The sequence below is a fragment of the Armigeres subalbatus genome, chromosome 2 (assembly GCF_024139115.2).
Source record: "Armigeres subalbatus isolate Guangzhou_Male chromosome 2, GZ_Asu_2, whole genome shotgun sequence".
In the NCBI taxonomy this organism is placed as follows: domain Eukaryota; kingdom Metazoa; phylum Arthropoda; class Insecta; order Diptera; family Culicidae; genus Armigeres; species Armigeres subalbatus.
The window spans coordinates 127437141-127454904 of record NC_085140.1 but is presented as its reverse complement, the minus strand read 5'-3'; the positions used below and the strand labels follow the sequence as shown (position 1 = coordinate 127454904).

The following is a 17764-nucleotide window of genomic DNA, read 5'->3' as shown; positions in this document are numbered from 1 at the left end:
TGAAAACAGCCACACTACCCTCATCGACATCGCAAGCTGCTGTTCCAAATTCTAGCTGGTCGACGATTTATCCACCACGAACAATAAACCATAATCGACATCAAAACCAACATTCGGTTGGATTTGCTGATCTACCAGAAACAGTGCAATCTAATCCGTATATAAATGTGCCTTACTTCCCCTCCACCACTCATTCAATGCCTCCAATGCCTACTGCTTCATCTAGCAGATTTACAACGAATCTCCAATTCCCATCGCAACCGTTGTTCAATAACAATGAACCTTCCACCAGGCAGCAAACAATTACCTCACAGTCGACTCGCCAAGCTACACACTCACAACAGTCTCAAATGCCTATCCCATACTCACCTTATCCTTCTTTCTATCCAATGCAGCAGTCTAATCCAGCGCGACATACTCTACCTGTGTCTCAATGGAAGATCAACAAATACGATGGAACAGATCAAGGGCTCAAACTAAACGAATTTCTAGAACTCGTACAAACCTTGTCCTTGGCAGAGCATGTTTCTGACATTGAATTGTATGAATCAGCCGTACACCTTTTTACTGGTCCAGCATTAAAATGGTATATGACCATGCGTTCTACCGGTCGATTGTTAAATTGGGACCACCTGGTGCTTGAACTGAAGAGGACGTTTATGCACCCGGATTTAGACGCGCTGATAAAAATGAAAATTTATCAGCGTCGTCAACAAAGAAACGAGTCATTTCATGAATTTTATTATGAAATGGAACGATTATTTCGAACTATGTGTGTTCAAATCCCAGAACACGAGAAAGTTCAAATTTTGCTTCAAAATATTAGAATTGATTACAGGAAACAATTAACGTTCCTACCGATCGCTGATCTCCCCACGCTAATAGCCGCCGGTCAGAAAATTGATTCACTGAATTTTTCCGCCTACAACAAGGTATTTGGGATCGAGAAATCAGTCAATGCTGTCAGCCAAACAAAACCAACAAAAAGCTCAGCCGAGCACCAAAACCGTCAGTCGAGAACGTCCCCACCAGTCCAATCCAATTATCAAAAGTCATCTCGTCCATCTTATTCACAAAATCCGTCCCGAAACGCTATACAAAATCCTGTTAGAAACCCACCTCCACAAAGGGGACGATCAACCCTCGAAAATCTAATTGACACATATGAACCTCCTCCAGAAAACACATGTTTTAATTGTGGTAATTACGGCCATTCATTGAGAGAGTGTCGTATGCCTCGAGCAGTGCTTTGCGAAAATTGTGGCTTCCGTGGTTACCCCTTTAACAATTGCCCCTATTGCACAAAAAACGCCATGTCAGCGAGCGAAAAGCGCGGCTCGCTGAATCAGTAAATGCGTATCGAGCTCATTCTCCTACATTCTTTGTAAAAGCCACTGAAGAAATTTACTTTAAAGAGCCAATAACTTGCTTAATTTCTTACCCATACCCTAATGACAATCGCCCCTATACCACCGTTACAGTATACGATCATAAAATACGGGCACTATTAGACAGTGGTAGCAACCTTACCCTAATTAATAACAGCGTATACTCCTCCCTAAAAACGCGGAAAATAAATTCTCTCTCGAATCCCATTAATTTGCGCACTGCTGGTGGCGAACCGCTGGAGATTCTTGGTCAAATATACTTACCATTCAGCTTTAACGGAGTGACCAAAATCATTCCCACCCTGGTTGTGCCAAATTTGGCCATTCGTTGTTTATGTGGTATGGATTTTTGGTCCAAATTCAACATACAACCGACCGTCGGGGAATGCGCCTTCGTGGATGATTTCGAGGAAGAAGAAACTCCTCAGCCTTCAACCGCTTCAATCCTCACCATTGAAGAGCAACAGGAAATTCAGGGCATCAAATCTCTTTTCCTGCCCGCTCGCCAGGGACAGTTGTCAATTACCCCACTAACCGAACACCGCATCGAAATTAAGGAAGAATGGCGAAATAAACCTCCCGTTCGGCAATTTCCTTATGTAATGTCTCCGAAAACTCAAAGTTTGGTAGGCACTGAGCTGCAACGTCTACTCGATATTGGGATTATTGAGCGCAGCAACTCATCGTGGTCATTGAATTGCGTTCCCGTGATTAAGCCACACAAAGTTCGCCTCTGCTTAGATGCGCGCAAAGTGAACGAGCGCACTGAACGAGATGCTTATCCTTGCCACACCCCTGTCGCATACTAGGTCAGCTCCCAAAGGCCAACTATCTCTCAACGATAGATCTTTCGGAAGCTTTCCTCCAAGTTCCGCTCCATCCAGCTTCGAGGAAGTATACTGCGTTCAGTGTTCAAGGCAGGATTGTTTCAGTACACCCGTATGCCCTTTGGCTTGGTCAATAGTCCCGCCACCTTGGCTAGACTTATGGACCGAGTGCTGGGCCACGGTGTACTGGAACCGTTTGTCTTCGTTTACCTCGACGATATTGTCGTGGTAACGGAGACATTCGAGCATCACGTGCAGCTGCTGCGAGAAATTGCGCGCAGACTAAGAGAGGCAAACTTGTCAATCAATCTGGAAAAATCCCAGTTCGGCGTTCCAGAATTACCATTCCTAGGGTATCTTCTTAGTACACAAGGCCTTCGGGCCAACCCAGAAAAAACTCGGCCCATTATTGAATATGAGAGGCCAAATTCTATTACAAAACTAAGAAGATTCTTAGGAATGGTAAACTATTACCGCAGATTTATAGCTGATTTTAGCGAAATAACAGCGGCGCTCACAGATCTCCTAAAAACAAAAGCTAAAATCATCAAATGGACAGATGAGGCTGAAAAATCCTTCTGCGATATTAAAGAGCGACTCGTAAGCGCTCCAATATTAGGTAGCCCTGATTTTACGAGAGAATTTACCATCCAAACCGATGCTAGCGACGTCGCGGTAGCGGGTATCTTGACTCAGCAGCAAGAGGATGGTGAGAGAGTTGTTTCTTACTATTCCCATAAATTAACAACGCCCCAACGAAATTACCATGCCGCAGAGAAGGAGGCTTTGGCAGCATTGTTAGCCATTGAACACTTCCGTGGATATATTGAAGGGTATCACTTCAAGCTCATCACGGATTCATCTGCACTGACTCATATCCTCAACACCAAATGGAAAGTCGGGTCAAGGTGCAGTCGATGGAGCTTGGATCTACAGCAATTCGATATGTCTGTGGTACACAGGAAGGGAAAAGAAAATGTAGTCCCAGATGCCTTGTCCAGAAGTGTAGCTGTAGCTGTGATTCATCTACTGCATCTTGGCACGCCTCCTTGGTTGAGAAGGTCATGAGTCATCCTGACGACTATGTCGATTTCCGCTTAGAAGACGGCAAATTGATGAAATTCATTACGGCAAAGAACCTACCGTACGACAGCCGTTATGAATGGAAGATTGTTCCATCGCCCGATGAAATTGATGCAATTTTGAAAAAAAATCACGATGAAACCTTTCATCTAGGCTACGATAAAACCTTGAATCGTATCCAAAAGCGATATTATTGGCCTAAAATGGGCCCAAACATACGCTCGTATATTCAAGCTTGCACTATGTGCAAAGAAGTTAAGCCACCGTTCGTAGCCGTCACTCCTGAGATGGGCAAAATGCGGCATGCAGCTCGTCCATGGCAAATCGTCTCGATCGATTTCGTTGGTCCCCTCCCCCGCAGTCGAAAGGGCAATCAACATCTCTTGGTAATTACCGACTACTTTTCAAAGTGGGTGATGATACACCCCGTCCGAAAATTAGACAGTTCGGCCATGTGTGTGATTCTAAAGGATCAATGGTTCTATCGAAACTCCGTGCCAGAAATTATCATCACGGATAACGGCAGCACTTTTGTGTCAAAAGTTTTCAAAGATCTGGTTGACCGCTTTGGAATCACACACTGGCTTAACTCGCGATATCACTCTCAGGCTAACCCTGTCGAACGAGTGAATCGAACAATAAATACGGCCATCAGGACCTACGTACGGGACGATCAGCGAATGTGGGATACTAAAATCCCCGAAATAGAATTGATGCTGAACACTACAAAGCACACTTCTACCGGACTGACGCCGTATTTTATTACTCACGGCACGGAGTTGTCAGAAGTGGAAACGACCATCGTTTATTCCGCCACGACCAAACATTAACTGATGATGAACGAGACGAAAGACGTAAACAAATGTTTTCAAAAATCTACGATATCGTTAAAACCAATCTTTCAAAAGCACATCAATCTTCTTCACAACACTATAATTTACGTAGCCGTCGATTCTCCAAATCATTTTCTGTCGGCCAGCTGGTTTACAGGAGAAACATGAAACCTTCGAGCGCCGTAGACAACTACAGTTCCAAATATGGTAAGCAGTATCTTCCATGCAAAATTAAAGCTAAAAAGGGTTCCTCATCGTATGATCTGGAAGATCTCACTGGAAAACCCCTTGGAATATGGCCAGCAAGTCATTTAAAACCTGGCTAGCTCAATGCAAAAAAAACTTTATTGAAATCCTTGATCACCAACAGTGCTTCATCAATGGACCTAAAAAAATAAACAAAAACAATTAAAACTTACACCTGTGCATACCTTTAATCACAATAGATGCGTATAACCTTAACTTTCACCGGCAAAACACCATTAAAACCGTGAAAATGTGACAAATCATCACGATTCACGGTGGTTTACCTCCTCATTTGGTTAAAATGTAAACATTTTTGACAGTTTACCCCCACACATACAAGTGTTTTTTTCCAATTAGTCGACATTCGCAGGGTTGAGCAAAAGGCTTTCTCAATCAATCGAGTGCAAAGGCCTCTCATGTTGCATTCAATATTTTCTCGCATGCGAGGAAGAGAAGAAGCAGCTGTGAGACCGGTTCATTAAATTTAAGTTTCGTCAAAACGGCCACCAGTTCTCTGGAAATCAGAGACCCTAGAGTGACCGTCGAAACAACCATAATATTAGGGCGCCCTAGAATCATATGCTTTAGAATTAAGTAAGTTGAACGATTGTTATTATTGAATTGAAAAGCGTGAATGAAATGAATGATTGGAAATAGAATGTATTAATGAATGAACGAAATGAATAATTGGAATTGATGTAAAAGAATGAATGTATTAATGAATGATTATGGAATGGTTGAATTGGAATATTTGTGATTATTTGTTAGAATTTAGTCCAAGATGTAACTTGTGACATCACTAATAGCAAAGAGAAGTAATCCCTAATCTGATCTCTATATTATAGTAAACTAGTTCTACCTTATTTAGCCAACAAGTGTTGGCAAGAAAATAGTTGATTTTGGCCTTGTATGCTGTGGGTTCTGTGAATGGTAAAATGCGATCTTTTCTGACGAAATCTGGTTTGGTAACTTAAAGCTGTTCTTTCGCTAGTTGTAGAATACCGATTTATATAACCTAATTACTCTTAGGGACTAATCACCTGCCCAGATCATGGCGACATAGTAGTACGTATTCAATTAGGTAGTGAGCCTCACTATTTGAAATTCACGTAATTAAGAGCAACAGCACTTGCCGTATAGGAACAATCATTGCTATTAATTAAATTGAATTTGAAACAGCAGAGAACTGGCAGTTGAATAGGTCTATATAGTTGACCAAATCTCGGCACGCAGATCCCATATTCTATTAAAAAAAAAATTATTGGAGACTCAAGAATGTTTTGTTTGAGCTACCGGAGCGAAGGCTTTATTTCTTTTCGAGCAGATTCACTCTTCCAAATTCAAATGATTTTGAGGAACAGCACTTGCCGTTAGGAACAATCATTGCTCCAAATCAACCTGAATTTTGAAGAGAAGAGAACTAGGGAAAGAATAGTCGACTTTCGATTCACATGGAGGTTCAAGCAAAAGTTTCTGGAATTTGAAATTTCTGATCAGGATAAATCCCGCAACAACCAGGCTCACCTTTCCAATTTTACGTGATTCTTCGGGAAAGCAATTGCCGTCTAGGATCAATCATCGCGCAGAATCAACTAAAACTCAAAAGGCAGAGAGTTGTGCAGGGTAACATTAATTTGAACTGGACGCCAGGGAAAATCTTTAATCCAAAACAGAGAACCAAAACCGGATTCATTCAAAAGCAGGCTCATTCTTCCACATTTACGTGATTTTGAGGAAAAGTACTTGCCGCCTAGGATCAATCATTGCTCCATATCAATCTAAATCTGGAAGAAGAGAGAACTTTTGCTTAAACCTTTTAGGGTAATCTGATCTCTTGGTATAAGACAAATTCCATAAAAAAAAAACTTGTTTTTTTTTCACCCGATCCGGGATAATTGTTACCTTTCCAATAGGTCACAATCCCTAAATTTGCTACTTTTATTATCGTTTAGTTTCCGTTTTCCTTTTTTGTAAATAAGTATGCTTTAATTCTAGAATAAATAAATAAAACTGTAAATATGTAAATAAATCCTTATATTCCCTATCCTAAGATACCATTTACCCTAAAATTTAATGTAAATAATTAGAAAAATAAAAGATTGAAAAAAAGAAAAGAAAATTGAATTCAAAAAATCCCATTTCACCACATTTATCCCCTTGGTATCGATCTGTCAAAAGTGTATCCCATCCTATATGTACATAACCATCATGGCGCGCGGTACCAACTGTGCACAGACAAAACCATCCCGGGAAATGTTCTCCTATACTTGGATTTTGCTGTGTCATCGAAGGCCTTATAAGCCTAAGCAGGATGAGGCCAAGGGCTCTTTTTGGTAACAAAATCCCGACAGTTTAAACCTTCCGTTGCTCTCTTAAAATATTTCTCTAAATTCTTTAGGAACAAAATTCCTAGCAGTTTCGCGAGTGAACCGGTATTCGAAACGACCGAGGTAGTGCCACGGAAGAAGATTTGTTCGACCACCCATTGTCGGAGTTGCCAATAGAGATCGAACGGCCTGTGACCGGTGGCCTGTGAGTGATAGTGAAGTCACATATCCCTGGTATAATCACCCGTCCAGGACTAGAGGAAGATAACTGTGCGACGCCCCCTTTATCCCAGGACGATACATCCCTGGATCCTATTTCATCGTCGACATAGCCATCGGTGAGGAAGTGGAACGGTCGCAGCCAGCATTCCGAACATCCACCGACCGATTGACAGTCGCCCTAACCGTTGAAGTCAGGTGAAATTTTGTACATTCCTTTATATCTCCTATTCTATAATTTATTAAATAAACCCAACCCTTGAACTTTTAATTAACATCTAGTGTAAAGCATAATTATTTCACGCGCAAATCCCTTTTCTCCGTCATTCGTTTTGTTGAAATTGAATTCGCGTTACAAGCTTGGGAAGTGAGTCCGCCCCAACGATTCTCCCGGACAGACCCTGAGAGGGCTGAAGTGTTAATAGTTTTGTAAATTTTCTTGTATATAATATAGTTTTATTTTAGTGAATTTTTCCAATTGAATTAGTTTTTGTAGTTTTCTTAGTTTATTATTTCTTTAAAATTTCATTGCAATAGAATAGTTAAACGTAACATGCTTTGTTACTCCAACTTGAATATCGTAACAACAAGAAACGCTGCGTCTCCGCGCCGATGCACAACTACGTTATTTTAACGCTGCGTGCACGTAGCATTAAAGAAAGTGTGCGTGGGCTTCGGGCCTTAGCGGTATCCTCATCCAGATTCACGCAATACTTCCAAGCCATGATAAGAAAGTCGAGTCAAGTACGAGACACTGAAGACGGCCTTACTGTTGAGGTCGAAATACGTATCTGTCAAGATACAATTAAGTGGTGGAATTCAATGGGATTGTATTAACTCGTCTTATGACAAGTTCCAAGCCATGTTTTACGTTACGTTAATATGACTTGCGCGCGAATTCAAAAATCACGTTTTGCCTGTCTATAACACCATTTGGACCGGCTCGGCTATGATGGGTCCTAAAATGCATTTTCCCCTGTTCAAATTTATATGCAGAAAGCCGGCTATCAAGCAAATGCCACTCGCGAGAGTGAGAGCACGGCACGATAAGAACAACATTGCTTACTGCGGTACGTTCAATCGCTGCTACGCAGGAAGGTTACTTTTAATTTTAATAAATGTTATTTCTGATTATTTCGTTTCATTGTTGTGTAACATATTTTTATATTTTTCAATAAAAGTAATATCTTCAAATTATAAGTTTTATATGGCTTCAACGTTCCATCGTATGTTAACGCTGTGTAGGTTGCTTTTAGCATGTCACTGCGGCACTCAGTCACTCCCGCGCGGTTTGTTCTCCCACACATCCATGCACACGAGCATAGAATAATCATTCTAGCGACAGCTCAGACGGAGCCGAATTTGTGTAATCGCGTTTTTCGTGTGTTGTTAGCTGCGCCGTTAGTCCGTGGTGTTGTTGGCGAAAATAAGTGAAAAATAGCCGTGGTAGAAAACAAAACTAATTCGGAATTAGTTTATCCCGGTTTCCGGTTCGCGATATTCCGCTGTTGTGTTTGTCCGCGTTCAGTTCTGCTGATTCCGTTCTGGTTAGCTTGCTTTTCCGGCGGTGGTTCCAAGTGCGGAAAAAAAGTGATTGTCGCCCGTCACCGCAGAGTTCGAAGGCCTTTCGTCTATTATAGCGACAGGAGAGGCTAAAAGAATAATCGCTGACCATTGGTTTCGGGTGCATCTTGCGTTCCGCGGGCCGAATTTTGTGTATTTTTTGCAAAGGCTGTGATTCGAACCTTGGTGGACGCATATTGTGCAATTTTGCCCATAATTAGTTGCGGAATTGCGCAATTCTGTGTATCGTTTGTCGCCCTAGCCTGGTAGGCCTGTGAGTGAAGGTGATTTATAGACGAAAAATCCTTTTTTGCAACTCAGTTGCAGACAACAGCAAAGAGCGGTGTGGAAACGGTGAAAGGAAGATAAGGGTGGTGGGAGAAGATAGCAGCCTGTGTCTCTCGAGTTTGACAAGTGCGACCCGACCGACTACAAGGCCAGCGCACTCACATCTAGCAGGGTTGCCGTTTAGAGTAAGCTATTCTAGAGAACATTTTTACCTTTCGATTGGGCAAGTGAATTGAATATTTGCTTTATTTTGACGCGAAATAAACGTTAAACACCTTTCAATGTTTTTGAACGGAAACAGAAAGTTCAACATGTTCAACAGTGGCTTATCAATGGAATTCAACTGAGTTGATCAATACCTACACTTGTTCTGTCAAAACGTAGCATTGGATCACATTGGATGTTAGTTTTTGCCTTTCTCGTTAAAAAAATGCCCTCCTGAAGATGGCAAAAAGTTTGGTCGAGAATGTTTTTGGGTGAGGGCATCATGTATTCATTGTGCTTGTCACACAAGTTACATATTTATTCTATAGAAGGCCTAGAAAACCGTTCAATCATGTAATCTCCTTTAAATGCAGGCCAAGTTTCAGTTGTAAAAATTTTGAAGAACTTTTATACTCTTCAGTAGAGAGATTTATCAACATTTCCCACTATTGGAATATTTCCGGCTCAAATCTTAGTATTAATGTATGGAAGGCGAGGTTGATGTGCCAATTACCATTTTTATGTCATGATGATGATGATGATGATGATGATACTACCATCTATTGTAGGCACCTGCCGACAGCACTGGCCATATCTGACAAACGATTTGATCATGATTATACTATTGTTTGTATTTCATCAAACTCCTGTATGAAGGGCCAAAAATGGGTGGGGTGGTTCCATAAGCAGATACACTTATGCGAATCCACGGGATGAATAGAGAAACAATAATAGCCGTAGGGATGCGCTTACTCTAGCCACATCACCACGCTATCTGTATACCAATTACCATTTTTATGTCATAGTCCAAAAATAAGTTTATACTCAAGAAGTTCAATACAATTCTTCACCCAAAAATTTAAAATTAAAGAAAAAAGAAGTCAAACCCAGTTTCATTCGACATTTAGTTAGTGGTTATGCATTTTTCTACTGAGCTATCAGAAGGCTTATGATTTATGTTGATTATTTGCAACCAAGCAAAACAAAACTTCTGTATCGGATTTGTGTGTAGTCTAACAGATAAAGAATTATGTATAGTGAGCTGACTATATAACGAGTTAAATAAAATGAATTCAATTTGCTTGCAACAAGATGCATTCCACAAAACGATTGACCACTAGAAAACACTAGAAAACAAATTTTCCCAAGGTTTTAAAATCGATTTTGACGTAGGGCTACGTCTTTGTCTTCGATTCGGATTGGGGGTATATTTTAGAATTTGGAAAAATGAGACCGTTACGAAAAATGATAGGTTTTGGAGACTCATAAGTAGATAATTTTGTAACGGATTTATACGATTTTGTTATTTATCAATCCATTGCAATTTTATCTGAGATTTAAAATCTAATAAGTTTTCAATAGCATTCCATTGATTTGTTCTCTATTCTCAAACACTGTTACATTATTAAAAAAAAATATCGGGTCAAATAAGGAATTCGAAATGCCATATTGACTGACCATCCCAAGCTTAGTTTTTTGAATAGTTGCTATCTTAAACATTTTATCATACCTTGTACGCTGAGTGGCGTTTGGTTAGATGAAGAATTCAAAAACGGAGAGTTATTTAATTTTCAACTGAGCCTTAATCTGAGCTACTATAGTAAATAAAAACCAGAATAATCCACCTAGCGGTGATGGTGCCTTTCTCGTGTATTATAAAAAATAACAAGAAAAGCACATAAGAGAGGTCAAAACTGCACTCATTTGCGTTCATTTGAATGCATTGCACCATTTTAAATTTTTTGCCTTTCTCGTATTTTAATTTTTTTTTGCCTTGGGAAAAATGGGAAAACAAACAATGTTTTTTAATAACTTCGGAACGCAAAGGCAGATTGGGCCAATTTTCAATAGCGAAAAAATAGGAAAGATTTCGCGTCGAATGCAATCTGTTGCAAGCAAATCGGATAAGGCTAAGAACAAAAAAGTGTGTCTCACATTTTTTGTACACACACACACATACATACATACATACACACATACAGACATCACCTCAATTCGTTGAGCTGAGTCGATTGGTATATAACACTATGGGTCTCCGAGCCTTCTATCAAAAGTTCGGTTTTGGAGTGATCCTACAGCCTTTACGTATATTTAGGGTAAGACGGTATAATATGCCCCCCTTACGGCAACTCCTCGATAACTTTTTACTTTTCAACGCAATTTATGCAAACTTTGTGTTATTTGGTAGTCCAGGAAGTCGCAAATGCATTACCCGTGAGTAGGGTAAAACGTCCTATCGTTGTGGTATGTCCTAATGTTGCGGTAGTGTTAAAGTAGTCCATTCTGGATATAATAGCATTAAAAACAATTGTGGGTAAAACTCGTCGGATTAACGACTATAACTGCTTTTGTTTGACCGTTCAAAATGATGAAAAATCAACATTTTTCGTAAAAAATATGATTCCTTTGAGCCTATTATTGCGGTAGTGCTAAGGTCCTATTGCTGCAGTATCGCTCTCCATAAGAATTACATGCAATACCGCAACAATAGGACTGACCTTCAAAAAATATCGCAACGATAGGCAACTGCGTCCTATTATTGCGGTAGTTTGTTTTCATTGTGATAAAAACAAAACAACATAAGTTCAGCACAATTGACGTATTATTTACGAAACTAACGAGCATCCTATACAACTACTACAATGTGGAAATCGACCAACGACAATTTTTGAAGAATTTTTGAAATCAATTTTGTTTTGACACGGTGCTTAACCCCTTCATAATAGGTCGTTTTACCCTAGTCATATAAAAATATTACAGATAACACGTAACAAAGCTTTTTTGAAAGGCGTGAAAAAATGATTTTCAAAAAGTGCCTGTGCAATACGCCCCACCTTAACCAAAGACGTTTCAAAGCCATTCATTAGTATTTTATCAATTCCATAACAAAAAGGCTACAAATCCTTATGCGCTTGACATTAAAAAACCAACATAGGTCCATTTAAGCAGGTGTGAATTACATTTCAATATTTTCCATACAATTTGGAAGCAACTGCTGCAAGCTCGCTGTGCTTGTGTCCAGTTGGTAAGGGCATATCGTCCTGCATATACTGGGGCGTTTTGGCAAGTGAAATATGTTTTCGAAAATCGTTACATTTTTGAAGATGGAAGCAATTATTTATCATATTAATTACTGAGAAAAGTTATTTTGTTGCCCAACTGAGTGTTCCAGTGTAAGTTTTGCGGACAGTATGCCAGAGTCACTCCAGAATGTTGAGCAAACAAACATTAAAAGTTACATCAAAACTATAACTTTTTGTATTTTGCTATTATTTTCATTGTGTAATACAAAAATACTTCCACATTCAAATAGTATGATAGTATGATGGGTTTACAAATACTTACGGGTACCAACTGATCTTGATCCTTAATTAGTTATAGTTTTCTAGAAATCAAAGGGGGGCGTTTTGGCCAGGTGGGGCGGATTATACCGTCTTACCCTAGTATACGCGAAAGCAAAAACCTCTTAAGACCTTTAAGGTCGATTGCTTCACTTTCTAAGGCCTTAAACTACGTTCAAGCGTATAGGCAAGCACCGTAGGCAAGTATGCGTAGGAACCACACAAAAAAGGGCTGTATTTCTCGGCATAACTGTCCCGCCAAACTATTTTTATGATCATAGTCGCAAGTTCTATTTGTGAGTGAAAAATTAGAATGATTTCACTGAAATTGAGTATGCTGAGTGGCCCTGTAGCGTAATATTCTAAAATGTTGTATCGGTGGGACGTAAGCAATGGAAATTAGGATTTGATTTCAAATGGCATTTTTTCAATTGTCTTTTTTTAAATTTGGTACAAGCACGCAGTAATAAGTTGTCAAAAAATCTTCCAGAACTGGAATTTTATTCTTTCGCTAATCCGACGACTCGTTAGTCCAGATTTCGCTAATGCGGAATTTTGCGGATTATACTCATTAAACACATTATGCTGTCAGTTTTAATATTTGTACTATGAGTTTGTTTTGGTTCATTTGTATGGATTTGACAGTCGGATTGACGAGAGAAATTTCGATAGTTTGGCTATAACATTTTTCGGATCAGCGATACCGTATATGATAGTGCAACATGTTCTGGCCCTCACACGTACACGTTTTGGACACCAACACAATTCTTATGTTAGAAAACGATTCAGTTGTATTCTATCTTAGATTCTTATTCAACCGTTTGTTTGAGAAACTGCATGTAAGTACATTCAAAGTTAATTGCCTATGTTTCTTCTATTAAGTCACCCGGAGTGGAAATTAAATACTATGTCTGAAACTCGATTATGCATATGTACGACATGTGATAGATTTATTTCGGAAAAGGGTATGAGAGGGTAACCACTTGCTTCGGTGGGGTTTGATCCCATGAAACTAGTACGCTAAACATGTGCTTTCCCTACTAAGCTACGGAGGACCATATGTAACAATTCTATTTGTTCCATTAATATTAGCATGCTATATTGATAAGAGAACAGGCATGGAGACTCATACACATTTTTGTTGAAAACGTGTGTAAAGCTCCTCAGCGCCGCCAACGCAGACTGTCCGACAATACAAACCCAAGCGATGGCGTTGGCTTACACTACGTAAACAAGGTGATACTGCCATCTAGTGACAATTCGGACTGAAAACCAGCCACCACTAGCGCTAAAAAGTAAAATACGGCAAATTTTCACTAACATTCTAAGCACAATAGCACCGCGCAACGGGGGCATAACGACACACTTCAAAATGACCAGTACAAAGTTTTACACGACCTCGTGACATAAGACAAACGTCTGTTCTCTGTGCTAGCAGTACAAGCGGATGATTTTTCTACTTGATAGTTCCGTAATGCAGAATAATATGACTTTTAGGTAATAAAATTCAACCGGCAACCCTGCTAACGTGTGTCAAATTGTTCCGCTGTGCACCACCATTGCGGGTTCGAGTACCCGTTATCGTGAGAACGTAAACAAATGGATGCTCACGGTCGCTCTCTTATCGGACGACTTTTCTCTGCAGGCAGAAGTGCATCGTCTGATTAGTATTGGTGAGTGCAATTTCGCGTAGTTTTTGCTTCGCTCGGGACGGTCAAAAAACCACAGACGACCACAGTGCATGTGTATTGAAATAAAATTGGTTATTACCCGTATGTGAAGTGTTTTCCTCATTTCGAGGAAAATTGAATCTCATCACCGCAGACTGATTAGTGCCTTTTGATAGTGCAAAAACGCATCTCAATCATACAGCAGTGAGTAGTCCGGAAAAGCGACTCAGGCGAGTGCAATCAGCCAGTTTCACGACATCAGCGTAGACAGGTGAGTTCGCGATAATCAAAGGAGATGTTATCGCATCGGCTTATTTTCATGAAAATTTTTGTTTGGTGCATTATCATTCTGGTTGGTCATTGCAGTTTGTCCAAGCACTCAAACGGCGTGACGGTAACTCAACTGCAGTTGAGTGACTCTTGTTGAACTACTCCACTAAAAACTATACATGCTGCGAGTTATGATTAGAGAAGGAGAATATTGGCTAAAACGCGTCTTTTGGTTGGGTGGTCATATCGAATTTACATAAATTTATATTATATTCTACAGTTTACGCACCAGTGATACTGATGGTCCTATCACTAATTATGTTTATGTTCAAAAAAATTAACCATATTCAAAGGAAATTTAGTTTTAGTGGCATATTGATCCAGATCGGAAGATTTGGGGTTTGGGCTCATACGCAAATTACATAACGCAAAAAAAATGTCAGGGGTTGTGTACAAGACACGACTGCTTAGTGCTTAGCGAACTTCACATACACAAGTGTGCAGCAACACTCCCTTGCTGAAGCACCGAGAGCCCAGCAAAACAGCTATAAAACTACCTTATTGCTGGTCCTTCGACGCCTCGGAAGTCCTCACCGGGAAGATCCATAAAGTACATAACGCAAAAATTTGCGATTTTGAACCCCTAATCCCCTTCGTAGCGCTGTTTGTAAGAAACCCCTAAAATTTCGTATGGATCGTCATGCTCCTCAGAACCCCCCCTTGAAGCGTGGCGTACTTGACTCCTTGACCTGCAACAGAAGACATCACACATCTGCCAACTCGGATGTGCTTAGTGGTTGATCTATTGGCACCTGCCTCGGACTGGCACCTACTGTCCAGCAGTTGGAGCCATCTCATTCATACACCACGCTCACATCCTAGTTACAACGTTTATAGAGATGACCGAGACTATAAATAAGTGCGAGAAAAATCGGGATGTGGTGTCTTTTTTTTTTTGTTGGGGCGTAGAACCACTGCGTCCATTGAGTTGAACTTTTGTGGTAATGTAGTGTCTTAGTTGCGATATCTACAAAATACAATTCAGAAATTATCAAGACAAGTAAATTTAAAGAATTTGAACAAGTGCGGCCGAAAGTGCAAATTTCAGATGAAACTCACTTTATGCTTCAGTTTACATTTCTCCAAATAATGCTAGCAGGGACGTATGTGATAAATTGTTTGGCATCGTCAAAGAATTTTTATATAACGTGCGTCCTGAAGTAAAGGTGCATATGTATGGTGACTTTAACCAAAGAAATATTGATTTCATACCGGACACTGATTTATTTATTTATTTGCTTGATCGCCTCCATCTGACCTATGTCTTGATGATGTGAAAAACTTAACTAAATTAAATTACAAAAATTTTCGGTACAATCATAAATCATGGAATCAGTCAAATTAAAACAAACAAACAAAGTTAAGCCAATAATATTGTCAGAAGGATCATTATACAAATAGCACAAAACATTCATGATCAGTATACGGTAACCAAGCCTAGGTAACAAAGTCGAATTGCTGGAACCTTTCGTTGAACCTAGATACCATAAACCTAATGGGGTCATGTTGTCCATATCGAGTGTTGCGTGCGTCCGTCAGCAGGAAGTTTCGCCGTCTCAAGGATCTCTTCGGGACATAAATATCCTTCTCAGAGAGAATACCTGGAGCATCGAGCTCACCTCTCAGCACTTTACCGATAAAAACGGCTTGCATTACAGATCTCCTGTTTTTCAGCGATGCCAGGCCAATTAGGTTGCATCGATGTTCATAAGGAGGAAGACGCACAGGATCACGTCAAGGAAGGTTCTGAAGTGCCAGTCGAACACATTTTCTCCTCACTTTTCAGCCTCAATAGGTCAATCCTATTGTTGTTGTATGGGCACCACACCAGTACAGAAGATTCCAAAATGGCACAAACTAAAGCACAGTAGAGTGATTTGAGGCAGGATCACGAAAATATAATCGGCACGTAGAAAATCAAACTGATCCCTATCAATAGATTGTTCAAATTGCAATGGTAGATCCATTTCTATACCGACCTCAAATGATGGATGAGCGATATCGGCAACAACCAGATGTTCCACTGCTTCAGAAACGCAGCAGACTGGTAACGTTCTGTCATTCACCAAGGCCAAATCAAGAGTGCTATTGATAGTGTTCTTTATGGGATTCACTTGTGTCAAACCATTGAAACAAAATCCATCGTAAAGTGGGTTCCCAGCAAGGATGTTATCGATCATTTAGTGATTTGCGTTTGATTAGTTAGTAGTTTATCAATAACTCATTTCAGAAGCTGAATTTCAAAATGTGTTGTATGGTGGACTTCTAGTGGGAAGGTTTTTCTACAACTCTGTCTAATGGTTTGTTGTTATAATTCAAGTAATAACGGAGTTATAGCGCTAGTTGCAGTTCTTCAAACTAAATGATAGGAATTTCATCATCTCTCCGGTCAGGTGGTAGATAGAGAACTCCACACTAACGACATAGTCTGTCAGCCTTATTTTCACCCACAGTTGTTCCAGGCATCCGCTAACTGAAGTCGTATCCGCACAGGAGCGCAGTGTAGACGACACAGCAATTAGTACACATCCTCCTCTAGTTTTCCTACTGTTAAGCGCATTCGGATCAGTTCTGTACACCGTGAAAGAGTCATCGAAGAGTTGTGTAGATAGAATGCAATCATTTAGCCAAGTCTCGGTTAATACGATGACATCATATTTCGAATCTGAAGCTGCCCCAAAGAATGAGTCGATCGGCTGTTAGAAGGCCCCTTCACCTGCCTCAAACACAGGGTCGAGACGGCTGATGATCGCAGGCTGGATTGGATCGACTGTAGTGAGCGGATAGGGACCTTCCATAAGGCTGGAGGCAAGTGTGCGTCCCGGGGTCAGATGAGGAGATGATAATGACCGCATCTACCTTCCAGCCATTGGGAGTAATGAGCTATTGCACTATTGCATTCGATAAAATTGCTAACCTTAAAACTAAAACAAATCAATCATGTGAATTGTTGACAAACTGTTACGAAGATTTTTGGGATTTAATTTATTAAAAAAAACTAGCTGACCCGAGGAACTTTTGTCTCGTCAAAAAATAATCAATTTCCTGATACTGATATTGTGTTTTGATATCTAAGTTTTCCAGTTTTATCATTACATTTTTTATCGTAAATAGAAGAAGTAAACAAATAGGGGAACGGTTCGGCACTTCATCCTATAGCTCATATTTCCATCCCATCAAAAACAAAGCAATGAAAAGGAATTTGTTTTGTTTCTTATTTTTGTGATTTTTTTCACCAGTGAGCACGCGTGTTAGCAAATAGAGTAGAGTGGGGCAAGAGTGCGCGTGGGGTAAGAGTACGTTTTCGATTTTTTGAAGTAATAAAAAAAGATAAACTAGCAGCACTGCATCAGTTTGACAGGTATTCAGGCCAACTATTATCATGTGTAATTGTAAACGATTTGAATAAACAACAAGGGAGATATGGAGTTAGATAACTTTTTGG

At 40.0% G+C, this 17764-nt stretch overlaps 1 protein-coding gene across 10 annotated transcripts in view; it reads left to right on the top strand.

The window, feature by feature from the left end:
- The first annotated feature begins 8265 nt into the window (after positions 1-8265).
- LOC134210832 (protein alan shepard) overlaps positions 8266-17764 on the top strand; it is an 879934-nt gene continuing 870435 nt past the window's right edge. For 2 of the 10 annotated variants that reach the window (XM_062687156.1, XM_062687148.1), the window contains exons 1-2: positions 8268-8770; positions 13965-14260. The gene's annotated coding sequence lies outside the window, so the exon portion shown is untranslated. Of the gene's footprint in view, positions 8771-8937; positions 8960-13964; positions 14261-17764 lie in introns of those variants that run through there. The other 8 variants (XM_062687157.1, XM_062687155.1, XM_062687153.1 and 5 more) reach the window with 8 other exon arrangements.